A 13997-nucleotide genomic window follows, 5' to 3' on the forward strand; every position below is an offset into this window, starting at 1 on the left:
ACTGGTATCTTATATTAAGAGAGAAGAGACAAAGAATAAGCAAATAAATACATAATATAATGTCTGTTTGACTTATTTCTGGTTTTTAATTTGAATTAGTTTTTCCTTTGATTGAATATTCTTTTAGTGTAGTTCCTCCCTTTGCTGATTTTCAGTTTTATTTTTCATTTCTTCTTCATGAAATATTTTGTTGAGTATGTTTTGTAGTACAGGCTTTCTAGTTGTGAATTCCTCTCACCCGAAATTCCAGCCTTTACTTAACTACCTATTCAAATTCTCTTCCCATCAAGGACTAGTTTCTTTAACAACAGATCATCTTTTTTCCCCCACAAACTTACAGTGTGCTAGGAACTGTGCTAAATGCTTTACATTGATTATGTTTTTGTACAAGTCTTGATGTACATGGGGACTTGCAAAGTTTAATTTGCTTAAGTTCATGTAGGCAATTGCACGACAGAATTCCAGTGCAGGTTGCTGTTTTAAACCAGTATTCTAATTTGCCTTTCTAGACCATTGCAAGACAGCTGTTTCTTCTTGATTTGTTTTTATTGTAGAAGGCCTACAACAAGTATACTTTCTAACTTTATCCCGACTAGCTTTGTCCACTAACATTTCATATATTTTATCAAGATTGTAGGTAAGGGTCATATTTTGTCATATATTTTTCCTTCTTTACTAGAATCAATAATAATGTTTAATGTTATGAAGACAGATAATTTCAGAAAATATTTGGTAATTAATCACTAAATATATACTTGTGTCATGTTTCTCCCTCTTTGTGTTATTTTCTCAATCAGCTTAACAATAGTCCAATCTAGGTTTCCTGCTTCATCCTTCACAATTCCTTCAGCCTTTTCTGCTCAAGTGATTGCAATTCTGCAAACAGGTATATGCTTATATACTGATTTTATTTTGTGCATATTTTTCTCTTAGCGTAGTATGTCTTCTATTCACTTAATTAAATAAATACATTCGACAGCTTAATATTGTTTAGTTGTTAAATTTAGCTAAAATATCTCCTTTTAGGAGAATTTCATGATCTACCAGAAGTTTTAGGAAGTCCTTATATGATCTTATAACAATGCCTACATTATTTTGGATTATGTATTTGTCTCTCTGTGAATCTAAGAAAATGTGGATTCTTTTTTATTGATCTTTTATTTTGAGAACGTGCAACACAGTACCTGTTGCAAGGTGATTCTTAGAAAGTATTTATTGAATTTAATAAATACTTAAAGCAACAAATGTATCTTATCATAAGTATAATAATCATAAGTGCTGGAAAAGAGTCTAAATCCATGGCAGAGAAATAAAAAGAACTTTGCTTCTGCAAAGTGCAATGCTATGCAAGCCAACTTATCATTTACTTTTATGAAAGGCTCTATATCTTTAATTAAATAGATGAACTATGTTTACACATAAATCTGGGGGAATATGAGAAGGAAAAAAGCAGAAAAAAACATGAATTGACTTAGTGGAATCTCAATGACAAAACTGCTATTAAAAAAAGCTAAATTTTCCATTTTTGACTAGCTATTTTTTTTTGCCTAGTACAATGTGTTCATTAGAAATTCTTAGAATACAATTTTAAGAGGATTACATTAGATCAAAAAGGGAATATTCTACTGTATTCTCTACCGGTTATGCAGCCACTAGATGATACTCATTTTTGTGGACCAGATTTAAAGACAACCACTGACAATTGTAAATGTGCCTTAGGAAGGTACAGTATGTAGCTCATTATTATGCTGACCCTTGATGAAGGAGCATTATTTGAAAAGGAATATTTAAAGGAACATTAATGGTGTTTAAAGAGCCACCCTGGGAAAGAAAGATTAATTTTATTCTATGTCATTTCTGAGGACAAAGCTAGGACAAATGAGTAGCTTTTAGAGAAAGGCAGATCTCAGTTCCCCAAAGGCAGAATATAACTGAACAGCAAAACATGGTAGTAGAGTGGGGGTTGAACTAAGGGACAGAAAGATTCCATCCAGGAAGACTCAAAGGGACTCTGGCAAGAGAGAGAAAGAAGGCAATGGTACTCCATGGGAGGTGGGGGGTGGGGGGTTGGGGGGTGGTCAAGGTCTCTTATTCTTGGGGAATTGAAGGATGTTTATTGAGATAAAATCATTAATTAGAAAAAAAATCTGCAAGTATTCCAAGATATCAAAAGGGCTGACAAAGTTTTAGGTATTCTGAGCAGTTACTCCAGCAAATCGTTAGAACAGCTCCTATAAGCTTATCCAACAGAAGGACACAGGAGTTTTAAGGAAAACACTGAAGTGCACACAGTCACTGGCACTGTACAAAGATCTGAGACCTGAGAATAATGTAGGCATACCCAATATTATTGAACTTTGTTTTATTGTGCTTTGCAGATATTATGTGTCTTACAAATCGAAGATTTGTGATAACACTGCACTGATCAAGTCCATTGCAGTCATTTTCTAACAACATGTGCTCACTCTGTGTCATATTTTGGTAATTCTCACAATATTTAAAACTTTTCATTACCATTATATCTGCTTTGGTGATCTGTGATTCAGAATCTTCAATGTTATTATTATAATTTTTTTTTGTTTTTGTTTGGGTGTAATTTTTTTTATTAGTTGCTCAAAACATTACAATGATTTTGACATATCATACATTTGATTCAAGTGGGGTATGAATTCTTTTTTTTTCCACGTGTACAGATTGCAGTATCACATTGGTTTTACAGCCACTTTTATACATACAGCCATATTAGTGTCTATTGTATTCTGCTACCCTTCCTATTCCCCCCTCTCCTCACTTCCCCTCCCATCACCTCCATCTACCCACTCTTTGACACTTTTCTCTCTCTCTCTTTTTTCCCTTCCTCACACCATCTTATATGTAATTTTGCATAACAATGGGGGTCTCCTTCCATCTTCCATGCAATTCCCCTTCTCTCTCCCATTCCCATGCATCTCTCATCCCTATATTATAATTGTTTTGAGGGCACTGTGAACCATGCCCATCTAAGATGGTGAACTTAATTGATAAATGTTTTGTTCTGACTGCCGGCTGTTTTTCTATTACTCTCCTGTTCCTCAGGCCTCTATATTCCCTGAGACATAGCAACACCATAAATAAGCTAATTAAAAACTCTCTAATGGCCTCTAAGTATTCAAGTGACAAAGAATTATAGGCCTCTTACTTTAAATAAAAAGGAAAAACAGTTGAGCTTATAAGTGAGGAAGGCATCAACTGACAGGAAGGCTCTTGCATAGCCAGATAGTGAATGCAAAAGTTTTTCTTTTTTTTTTCTTTTCTTAATACTAAGGATGGAACCCAGAGTGCTTTATCACATCCCCAGTCCATTTAACTTAATGTTTAATTTAAGTTAATTTTTAATTTAATTTAATTTTTAAATTAAATTAAATTTGAGTTTATTTTATATTAGACAGGATGAGGCTGGCCTCAAACTTGTGATCCTCCTCCTCCATCCCCCCAAATTGTGAGAATGACAAGTATGTGTCACCATTCCTGGTTAAGAAAAATTCTTGAAGGAAATTAAAAGTGCTATTCTTGTGAACACATTAATAATAAGAAAGTGAAATAGCCTTAGTGCTGATATGGGGAAAATTTTAGTGTTCTTTTAATAGGACATCGAACCAGCCACAGCATTACCTTATGCAGAGCATAGACCCTAAGAGCAAGATCCTAAGTCTGTTCAATTCTATGAAGTCTGAGTGAGTTGAAAAAGCTTCAGAGGAAAGTTTGAAGCTGACAGAAGTTGGTTCCTGAGGTTTTTGGAAAGAAGACACCTCCATAACATAAAAGTGTAAGGAAGAGCAGCAAGAGCTGATAAAGAATTTGCAGTGAATTATCTAGAAGATCTATCTAGGATAATTGATAAAGGTGACTATGCTAAACAGCAGATTTCTCCATTTAGATGAAGCTGCATTATATTAGAATATACCATCTAGAACTTGCATAGCTAGAAAATCTCAGTGTCCAGCTTTACAGCTTCAGAGGACAAGATAATTCTTACTAGTGGATAATACAGCCAGTGACTTTAAAGTCATTGCTCATGTTTCATTCTGAAAAACCCCAGTGCATTAAGGTCTACTAAATCTACTTTGCTGTACTCTATAAAGGAAACAGCAAAGCCTGGACAACACCTTTCTTTACCACATGCCTTACTGAATATTTTAACACCCCCCCCCCACTGAGACCTGCTATTTAGAAAACAGGACTCTTAAAATATGACCGTTGATTGACAAAGTACTTGGTTATGCAGAGGTTTGACAGATACACATAAGGAAATTGATATTTTTTTTGCCTGCTAACACATCAATTATGCAGCCCATGAATCAAGGAGTAATTTTTCTTTGAGGTCTTTTTATTTTTAATTTATTTTTCCTTCTTGTAGTGCTGGGGATCAAACCTAGGATTTCATGCATCCTAGGCAGATAGATGCTATACCATTGAGCTACATTCCCAACCTTATCATTGCAAGCCTAATTATTTAAGAAATACACTATAGCTGCAAAAGAGAGTGACTTCCCTGATGGATCTTAGCAAAGCAAAATCAAAACTTCTGCAAAGATTCACCATATTAGATGCCACTAAGAATATATATATGATTCATTAGAAGATGCCAAAATAGCAACATTTGAAAGAAGTTGATACCAATCCTCATGGATGACTTTAAGGGGTTCAAGACTTGAGTGGAAAAAGTAACTGCAGATATAGTGGAATAGGAAGAGAACCAGAATTAGAAGTGGAATTTCAAGATGTGGCTGAATTGCTGAAATTGCTTGATTAAATTTAAGTGGATGGAGAGTTCCTTCTCATGGATGAATAAAGAGAGGGGTTTCTTGCAGTGTACTCTACTCCTTGTCAACATGCAAGGAGCATTGCTGAAATGATAACACAGAATTTAGAATATCACATAAAATTAGTTGGTAAAGTGGTCAAAGGGAATTAGAGGACTGATTCTAATTTGAAAGAATTTCTACTGCAGGTAAAATGCTGTCACACCAAATTGCATGCTACAGAAAACTCTCGTGAAAGAAAAAAATCAATCAATTCAATGTGGCAATATTCATTGTGTTATTTTATTTTATTTTTTTAAAGAGAGAGAGAGAGAGAATTTTTCAATATGTATTTTTTAGTTCTCCGCAGACACAACATCTTTATTTTATTTTTATATGGTGCTAAGGATCGAACCCAGTGCCCCATGCATGCCAGGCAATCGAGCTACTGCTTGAGTCACATCCCCAGCCCCATTATGTTATTTCTGATAAATTGCTACAGCCTCCTCAGTCTTTAGCAACAACCATGCTGATCAATCGGCAGGTATCAACATTGAGGCAAAATCCCTCATCAGAAAAATTATTACTACTTGCTTGAGTCTCAGGTGAATGTTAGCATTTCTGGAACAATACATATTTTTTAAATTAAGGTATGTGAATTTTTAAACATAATGCTATTGCACACTCACTTTATTATGATACTCACTGTATTGCTATTATCTATAACCAAATCTACAAACAATATCTCCAAGGTAATTGCACCTTAAGATTTGCTACAAGGGATAAACATTTTTTTGGTCAAAATTCCAGTAGTTGGATTCAGTTGAAATACTAATCTTAAATGAAATGTATCTGATATGTGTCTTAGTTTCTTTAAATGAACGTAAGTATATCCTTAAGATACCATGAGAATTGCTGGTAGAAATGAACCTAAACTAAGCAATTTCACTCAAAATCACACTATTGGTAGCTATCCTTAAGCTGGTAAATTTTATTAATTTTTGGCACTCTAAGTGGGAAAAACACCATTAAGGAGTAATGAAATAGCAGAATAAAATAGATTCTATTATTGCTGTATGATTATACGTGACTGCATGACCAATGTGATTCTGCGACCTGAAAACTCAGAAAAATGAGAAATTATACCCCATCTGATTCAAATGTATGATATGTCAAGATCATTGTACTGTCATGTGTAACTTATTAAAACAAATTTTAAAAAAAGGAGTAAGGAGATCTCTGCTATCAGTAGTGCTCAAGTAAAGAAGAGCGATTCTATCTACCGGATGAGAAGTCAGATTTAGTGACTTCAGATGTTTCTTATATATTCAGGTATATAAGTGGTTGAGTTATAAGTGTCTTTTGTAATGATACTGGCTGTGAAATGTACAAGACAGCAAATTTCCTCTGGTGAGCAAACTCCCAAAGAATAACAGGCAGGTGTTTTGTTTTCCACTGTTGGAATATTCTGCAGTTTCTCAAAGTAACCAGTCAATTAGAACTAATACATCGCTTCTCAGCCTTTTGGCGACGATCAAGTGTAGAACTAATATATACAAAATGCCTAGCTGCTGTGGTAATGCCCTTCATGAGGAGGCTCTGTGCTAGAGTCTTATGAGCCTGGACCTTAATTTCAGACACTCAGCTCCTGGGAATAAAGGAACTCTCTTGTTAAGACAACCACAATGTTTCACTGAGTCTAAACCTGTCCACGTAACAGTAACTTTATACAGTGGACTTTCTTGAGAGCTACACAAAGCTCCTAATATTGCACATTGTAATTTAGTATGTAACTGAGGAATAAGCTGCATAATTTTGCTAACTCTGTGACCTGCCTAGTGATACAATGAACAATATGTACTAATGATGCCAATAACCTAATGTATCCTACTGATATAAATAAAGCTGGCAGCTCAAGTAGGCTTTACTTTGCCTCTGCACTTTGCTTCAGTCTCCTTTTGTTTCCTTTACAGTCTTTAGATTTCCAAAATGTTAGGAGTAATGACTGAATTATGGGTCTTGAACTGTCCTGTGACAGTGGGGAGGCCTCTCTTGGGAACTCTTGGTGGGAAGGTGTAAATGTGAGACTGCCCAGCTGTTATGGTGATGCCCTGTTCAATAGGAGGTTCTGTGCCAGCCATGGAGCTATTCAGTTCTTGACCTTGCAGTTCAGATGCGAGCTGCTTGGAGGTAGAAAATTATGGGTGTAAGCTGATAATCATAATTGGACGGCACATACTCGTGTGACCTTGGTTCTGCTTACTTTGAAGGAACTTTCTGACAATAAATCCTTTTGTTGTTTATACCTATATAATAAATGTGATGAGCTTTTTGTGTGTCACTACCTCCCTACCAAGGAGAAGTCAATCACTGAGACTCAGCTTTTTCTCTACTTGTCTTTTCTCCATCCCTTCACCTCCCAGTCCAGAAACCTGAATTAATAGCTCTACATGTCATGGCACCAAGTAATCTAAGTAGAATGTTTATGATCTGGTAATATTTTTAAGTTGCTTACAAGACTATTTCATGCACAAGCACCATGACATTATTCTAGTAAATCCCTAATATCCTGGAAAAATGTTTGGATAAAATTCTCCACAGGGAATTTGCCAATATTTAGTTGCGGAAAATATGACAGCATGAAATAGAGAAAATATTTTAAGAGATTCAGGGTGGATTTTTGTTTTCTTTCAATTTTACTTTTATATGAGAAATAATCTGAAAGTTATATTTTTAAAAATATTGAAAGAGTTTTACAGTGGAATTTTTGAAATGTGCTTTTTGCTAGAGCGTATCCAGAAGGACTAGTTCAGTTGTTTTAATGTTCATTAACCAACTTAACCTGGAAAATATTGTCGAAAGACAATTTCCTCTCTATAGTCTGTCCAAGAACAAAGTCTTTGGACTCATTTAAATCTAAAAAATAAACATGTGCTCTTCTAGTGATATTGTCCTAAGAAGTGGATATAAGCAAGGCTCAGCCTGAGTGAACAAGGGTAGAACTACACTACCTTTACTCTCAGGGGACCATTTGGTTCATCATACTGAGCTTCCACAGATCAGTGTTCTGTTTGACTCAGAACTTGAAAAAATGGTATAGTAGGAAAAACATAGACATTATTTTAATACAGCATCAACAGATTAATGTTCTAACAGAAATTCAAATGATATACTACCAGGAAATGGGAGGAGAGAAATTTTGCCAAAAATCTTTTTTAGGTAGAATTTGAGCTGAACTTGATGAATTTTCAATTATTTGAATTTTTGAATTTTTTTAGCTAATGTGCTGACCTTTGGTCATATTTATTTATTTATTTTAATATTTTTATTGGTGTATTATAATTATACATAATAGTAAGATTTGCTGGTACATTTTCTCACATGAACACAACATAATGTGGTTAGTTCCATTACCCAGTTTCTCTTCTTACCCTCAAGAATTTGACTTTTGACTGCCTTGTTGAATTGCTAAAGGAGAAACCCTCAATTAAGACTTGGAATTTAGATACAATTTGGAGTATGAAGACTCTGAAAGTCAAATTTAAACTTTTGCTTCACCAAAATGACTTACTTTGGTAAGTCATCAAAGACTAGAGATTAGTCAGGAGGCCATTAGAAGTTAGTACTTGAAGAGATATGATCAGAAATAGAAATTAAAGGCAAAAATGAATTTTCAAGGACAACATCATTATATAAATAAGCAGAGGAAAACATATAAATTATTTTACTATAGTATAAACTTTACTAACAAAAGTTTGCTAACAAACTTTACTAACAAAACTGTTCTAACAAAAATGTAAATGATATATTGCCAGAAAATGGTAGTCACTTGTGAGTTAGATTTGAAATGTTGTGGACATGTTAAATTTGTGGGCCTTGTGTTTTTAGAGGAGGTCAAGCAGGCAACCAAATATATGAAATGGAATATAGGAGTCTGGCAGTTGTTATGGTTATCAGGCTTCTGAGTTTTGCTGTTTTTTTTTTTTTATCTTTCTCTCAAGTGGTTTATTTCTCATGTGGTTTTTAAAATAGAATTCATATTTAGCATATACTTCTTCATTATAGAAGTGGATATGTTTCTTTTCAAGAATGGTTATTTCAAATGGAATTAATTATCCTTCTTCCAAGAATCATTTTTAACCTTTCCTAGATATGATACCCTTATAAAATTTATTTGCCCTATAGACTGTTAGCTATTTTCATTCATTTGATACCTGGTCAAACAGATGAGACTGTGTATAAATCATCTCAGTTTACATTTTTATTTGAAATGAGTATTAGATAGGAAGTTTTTACTTTTTTTCTGTTCTTTGGCTTCTTGTTGAGACAGTACTTCCCTCATTTATAAGAGTTGTCAAATTATCTATGTACGTTTGACATGTATGGGACTATTTGAAGCCTCATACTTGGGTTGCAACACCCTCTGCTGGAAGAAGTTATAGAACACAGATGTGCAGTTCTGGTTGTCAGGGCAATATTTAAAAGATTATTATCCTCTAAGCAAATATATGTGTGTATATGTAATTCAAAAGAATGCATTTATTTAAATACCAAGATGCCCTGATAATTTCAAATGTAATTCAGTTCATAAAACCAAAATTAACACAAATTTAACATTTGTGGAAAGCCAGAATAAATGATAAATCTATTATGTACAAATATGTATCATTTGAACTTAAACATGATTACAAACTTTTCAAATATTTCCTATGAAACCACAGGGTTTTCCCAGATTATGTGATACAAACTTTTCAATCCTGTTTCAGATTTTATACATTCATGAATATCTATTATCATTGTATAATGAATGGTGACTTATATAAAATGTATTATTTAAGTTGGCTTTTTTTTAAATCCTTTGTTTACTCTTATAAAGCAACCATTCTCAATATAGAAAATATAGACTTCAGAAAATAAAAATCATTCATAATACTAGCATAATAAACTGTTTAAAAATAAACTGGTTTTCTTTATTTTCTTCTAATCTTTTTTTCTATTCATATTTTACATAGTAGAAACTTAGGAATTTTGTGTAATATTTTTCTCTTAGTGTTATGACAGACAAATCTATGTAATTCTTTTTTTTAATTTTTTTTTAGTTGTAGATAGACACAATATCTTCATTCACTTATTTATTTTAATGTGGTGCTGAGGATTAAACCCAGAGCTTCACACATGCAAGGCAAGTGCTCTACCACTGAGCTACAGCCCCAGCCCCAAATCTATGTAATTCTGAAGAGTTCCTCTGTCATCACTTGTTTCATTTTCTTTCTTCTCACTTTTAGTAAAAAAATTAGTGCATCAGTACTAGTCAAAGCGTTTGATCATTGTGCCATAATTTCTTGCTTACCAGAGGCCTTCTACTCCTTTTTGACCTGGAAATGCTGTGTGCATCTGCCTAGTCATCAACATTCTTGTTGGCTACTAGAGCCCTCTACTGTTTGCTCTGTGGAAAGTATTTCTCTGGGCTTAAGAAATCAATGTCAGGGCTTTGTTTTAAGAAACTAAAATAGGCCAGAAAAATGAATGACTAACCAAATATCCAAATGCTGTCTCACATTCTAAGCCCTGTAAATTAGAAGGGATTATTTTATAAATTTTGGCAAATTCTTGGTGTTAGTGGATGTGTTTTCAGTTCTATTATTAGTTTTGTTAGCAGCTTTTTCTTTCTCTGTCAGAGACTGTGGAGGCCAGGTGTTCACAATGCAAAACCACAAGATGAAAGCAGCCTGGATTGCTGATCCAGTAATCTTGGAGAGTCATGCTATTGGCAATAACCTATAGGTAGGAAATCAATTTCATGTATTGAGTTATGGAAATTTAAGGGTGTGTTACCACAATAAAATGCAGATGATCCCAATAAGTACATGATGGTTCTTGCAATCAGTGTTTGACAATGTGTTTTCTCTGCTTTGGATGCCTTCCCAAGTACCTCTATTTCTTCACCAAGAAATCTTTTACTGGATTCTTCTTGTTTATTCTATAGGGCTCAGCTCAAGAGCATTTATTTTGATAAACATACTTTGATTATCCCCAGCCTCCATTCATGGTTAGTTGTTTCTTCCAGATGCCTTTTTAGTACTACTAATATATGAATGAATGATTCTCATGCGTTGATGAGATTATATTGTGGACACATGTTAAGTAGATTTCCCTTTAGAATAGTTAGCATAGATCAACAGTTTTCAAAATGTGATCTACAGACCCCTAACAATCTCTTAGACCTTCAGGAGAAGTCAGTCAAATTAGACCGATGGTGCAAAAGCAGAAGTTGCTAATATTGTTGGTACCCCTGAGAATTGAGGTACTGGTACCAAACTGTAGTAAGAATCTTATATTATCATATTTTTCAATGCCACAAAATTACAAGGAAAACTCTAATATCATCAAGAATGCCCTGGATGAAATATTAAAAATTATAAACTGTATTAAATTTTGACCCTGAATACATGTCTTTGTAATATTGGGAACAACAAAATGAGAGCATGGTGCTGCTTGTTTGAATTAAAAACACAGTCCCAGGCAAAGTACTTGAGTGACTATATGATTTGCAAGCTGAAAGTAAAGTACCACTGTTGTCATGGAAAACCTAGTAATGTACTTGAAAAGAATGACTGACAAGCTATGGAGATTTAGATTAGATATTCGACAGACATGTTTTGGAAAATGTATAGCAAACTCTTTATTAGGAGAACAATTGATAGTTAATGATAAACTTCAAGATTATTAAAATAGAATTTTGGTAAGCTTATTTGTGTCTGATACACTTTTACCAAGTTTGAGGGGAAAGGCTACCTCCAAAAAAGTGATGAGACTTTTAGTATTCCAGGTTCTCAGGTGCAGGAGAAGGTCCCCCACAAAAGTCTTGCTGAACTGCTGCCCTATACCCACCTTCCCTGCACCGAAGCACCACTTCTCTGCTTTCAGGCTGACACCCTTCCCAGGAACTATAAAGAGTGACAGGAGGATACTCCCAACCTGTTTCATCAATAGAGTAGAAAAGCATATAGATTTTTTTAGTTGTAGTAAAATACTAAGAGGCTACTTATGCCATTAAAAAGTCAATTATCTTTTTAAAACTGATGTTAACAATCTGAGCAGGCTCATTTGTAATAGAAATTTCATAGCTTCATAAAACAGGCACTACCAATACAAAAGTGTTGAAAAGGAAAGCAAGGGGAAAAATAGAATAAGTATCCTCCAGAATATGAATAAAAATAAAGCGATCCTTCTTCAGCCTTCACAAACATTATTTCAAAGGATGCTGAAGTTTCAAGTCTCCTTTACTGGAAAAGGAGGAGACTTTCCTAAAAGGAACTTGGGCTATGGATTCAGATTTGTTGTAGTTGTTGCTTTTTGTTTTAGTTTTTGACAGAATCCACATTCTTTGAGAAAAGGAGTAAATAAAAACATCCTTATATTGTTCTAAGCAAAGTTCTAAAAGGTGTCATTGGATCATAAAAGAGTAAACCAATAAATACAGCAAACATATTAGCAGAGATAAAGAGAGATTTGGGATGTCTTGTGGTTGAGAATTAATGAATAGAAAAAAAACTGAAGAGAAAAAGTCCAAAATGGGTCCAGCAGAAAAGGAATTGGATCTAGTGCTCGTTTTAATAGAAAATCAGAGTTACAGAACCTGCCCTCAATCCTTGGGGACATTGTCAAAGTCCTAGTGAATATAAGGTCAAAAGAGGGCTGAGAATCAAATAAAAATGGTTACTTCAGCTACAAAAAAGAAAAATCACCAAGCCAATTACAATGCATGGTCACTCCACAGCTCCCAGTGCTGTAGGAGAAGCATCTTTTCTAGGACTTAGAAAAATTTGAATTATCCACTAGACATCAAATTTTCAAACTTTTCAGACTCTGACCTCTCTAAGGTTTTATTTTTTCTGATACAAACTGAATGAATACTAAAAAATGCCCTTTCAAGTTAATCATTATTTTCCTTTACTTTATCTTAGAACCTTAAAATAGAACTATTAATATGTGAAACTAATAGGTATATTACCATAAATCTTTGGAGTGCTCTGAAGCCTCCTTGTATGGGTTGCATGCATTTTTTAATGCACATTTACTTTATTTATATGAAATATTTAAGAAAAATGTTTCTGGGCATATAGCTCAGTTGATAGAGTTCTTGCCTTGCATGCATAAGGCCCTGGATTTGATCCCCAGCACACATACACACACATACAAAAAAAGATAAATGTTTCTAATCAAAACTGTGCAAATTCCACTATTCAATATAATGACAATATCAAGACTTATTAAACATTTTATTCATATTGTTTCATTTTATGAATAAAGCAATCAAATTAGTAATGATTGTATTTTTTGACATTATTTACCAGTTTATTTAACTAAATAGAGTGCACTGTGAGTTATATCTTTTTTGTTGATGATATATTGTCTCATTTAAAACATGTACAGAATTATCTATTTGTTTTGAATAATGTTTGAATAAACATAATACTAATTGTGGGAAATTGATTTTAATAACTAACTAACTAATGAAAATTTTATATACAAAACTGGTGTCTCTGCATTGCTAATTTTCATCACAATGTCTGCCATTAACAAACTTTAAGTAAAATGTAGAATATGGAGTGTTATACTTAAATTTGAAAAAGTTTATCTACTGGTTTCATAAAGCTCTTTGTTTTGAGTAAAAAAAGGAATACACAAATATTAATTTGTAGTAAATTGATTTTTAAATGCAAAATAGAGATCTCCAAGATGAAAATGTATATGGATTCATATTTGTTGTAGTTGTTGGTGATTTAACACCCTCTGAAAAAGAACTATTTTTTTTTATTCATATGTTTCTTGACTAGCTCCTTACTAGGACTCAATTTTTAACTCCAGTGTAACCTGAATTTTAAAAATAGCATTTTTTTTTCATTTATTTAACATTTGCATCATGATAAATTAAAATAGAAAACCATATTGTTTAAGAACTTCTCAGTATTCTCCATTTCCTTCATCACATGACTTTCAGTTACCATGACTTATCTCTATCTGATATAAAATAACTAAAAATCACATTTAAAAGTGAATTTACCAAACTTCAGGATAACTTCATAATAAGGTTATATATGATATACAGTTATTCCACATTTTTGATAAAGCAAAATTTGTAATTGGTAGACAGTGTAAAACTCAGTAAAATATTTTTTGCAGAAAATTTAATAAAAGATTTTATTTTATATT

The sequence above is a fragment of the Marmota monax genome, unplaced genomic scaffold (genome assembly GCF_021218885.2).
Source record: "Marmota monax isolate L192 unplaced genomic scaffold, Marmota_monax_Labrador192_F-V1.1 WCK01_AAM20220418_F8-fsc00132, whole genome shotgun sequence".
In the NCBI taxonomy this organism is placed as follows: Eukaryota; Metazoa; Chordata; class Mammalia; order Rodentia; family Sciuridae; genus Marmota; species Marmota monax.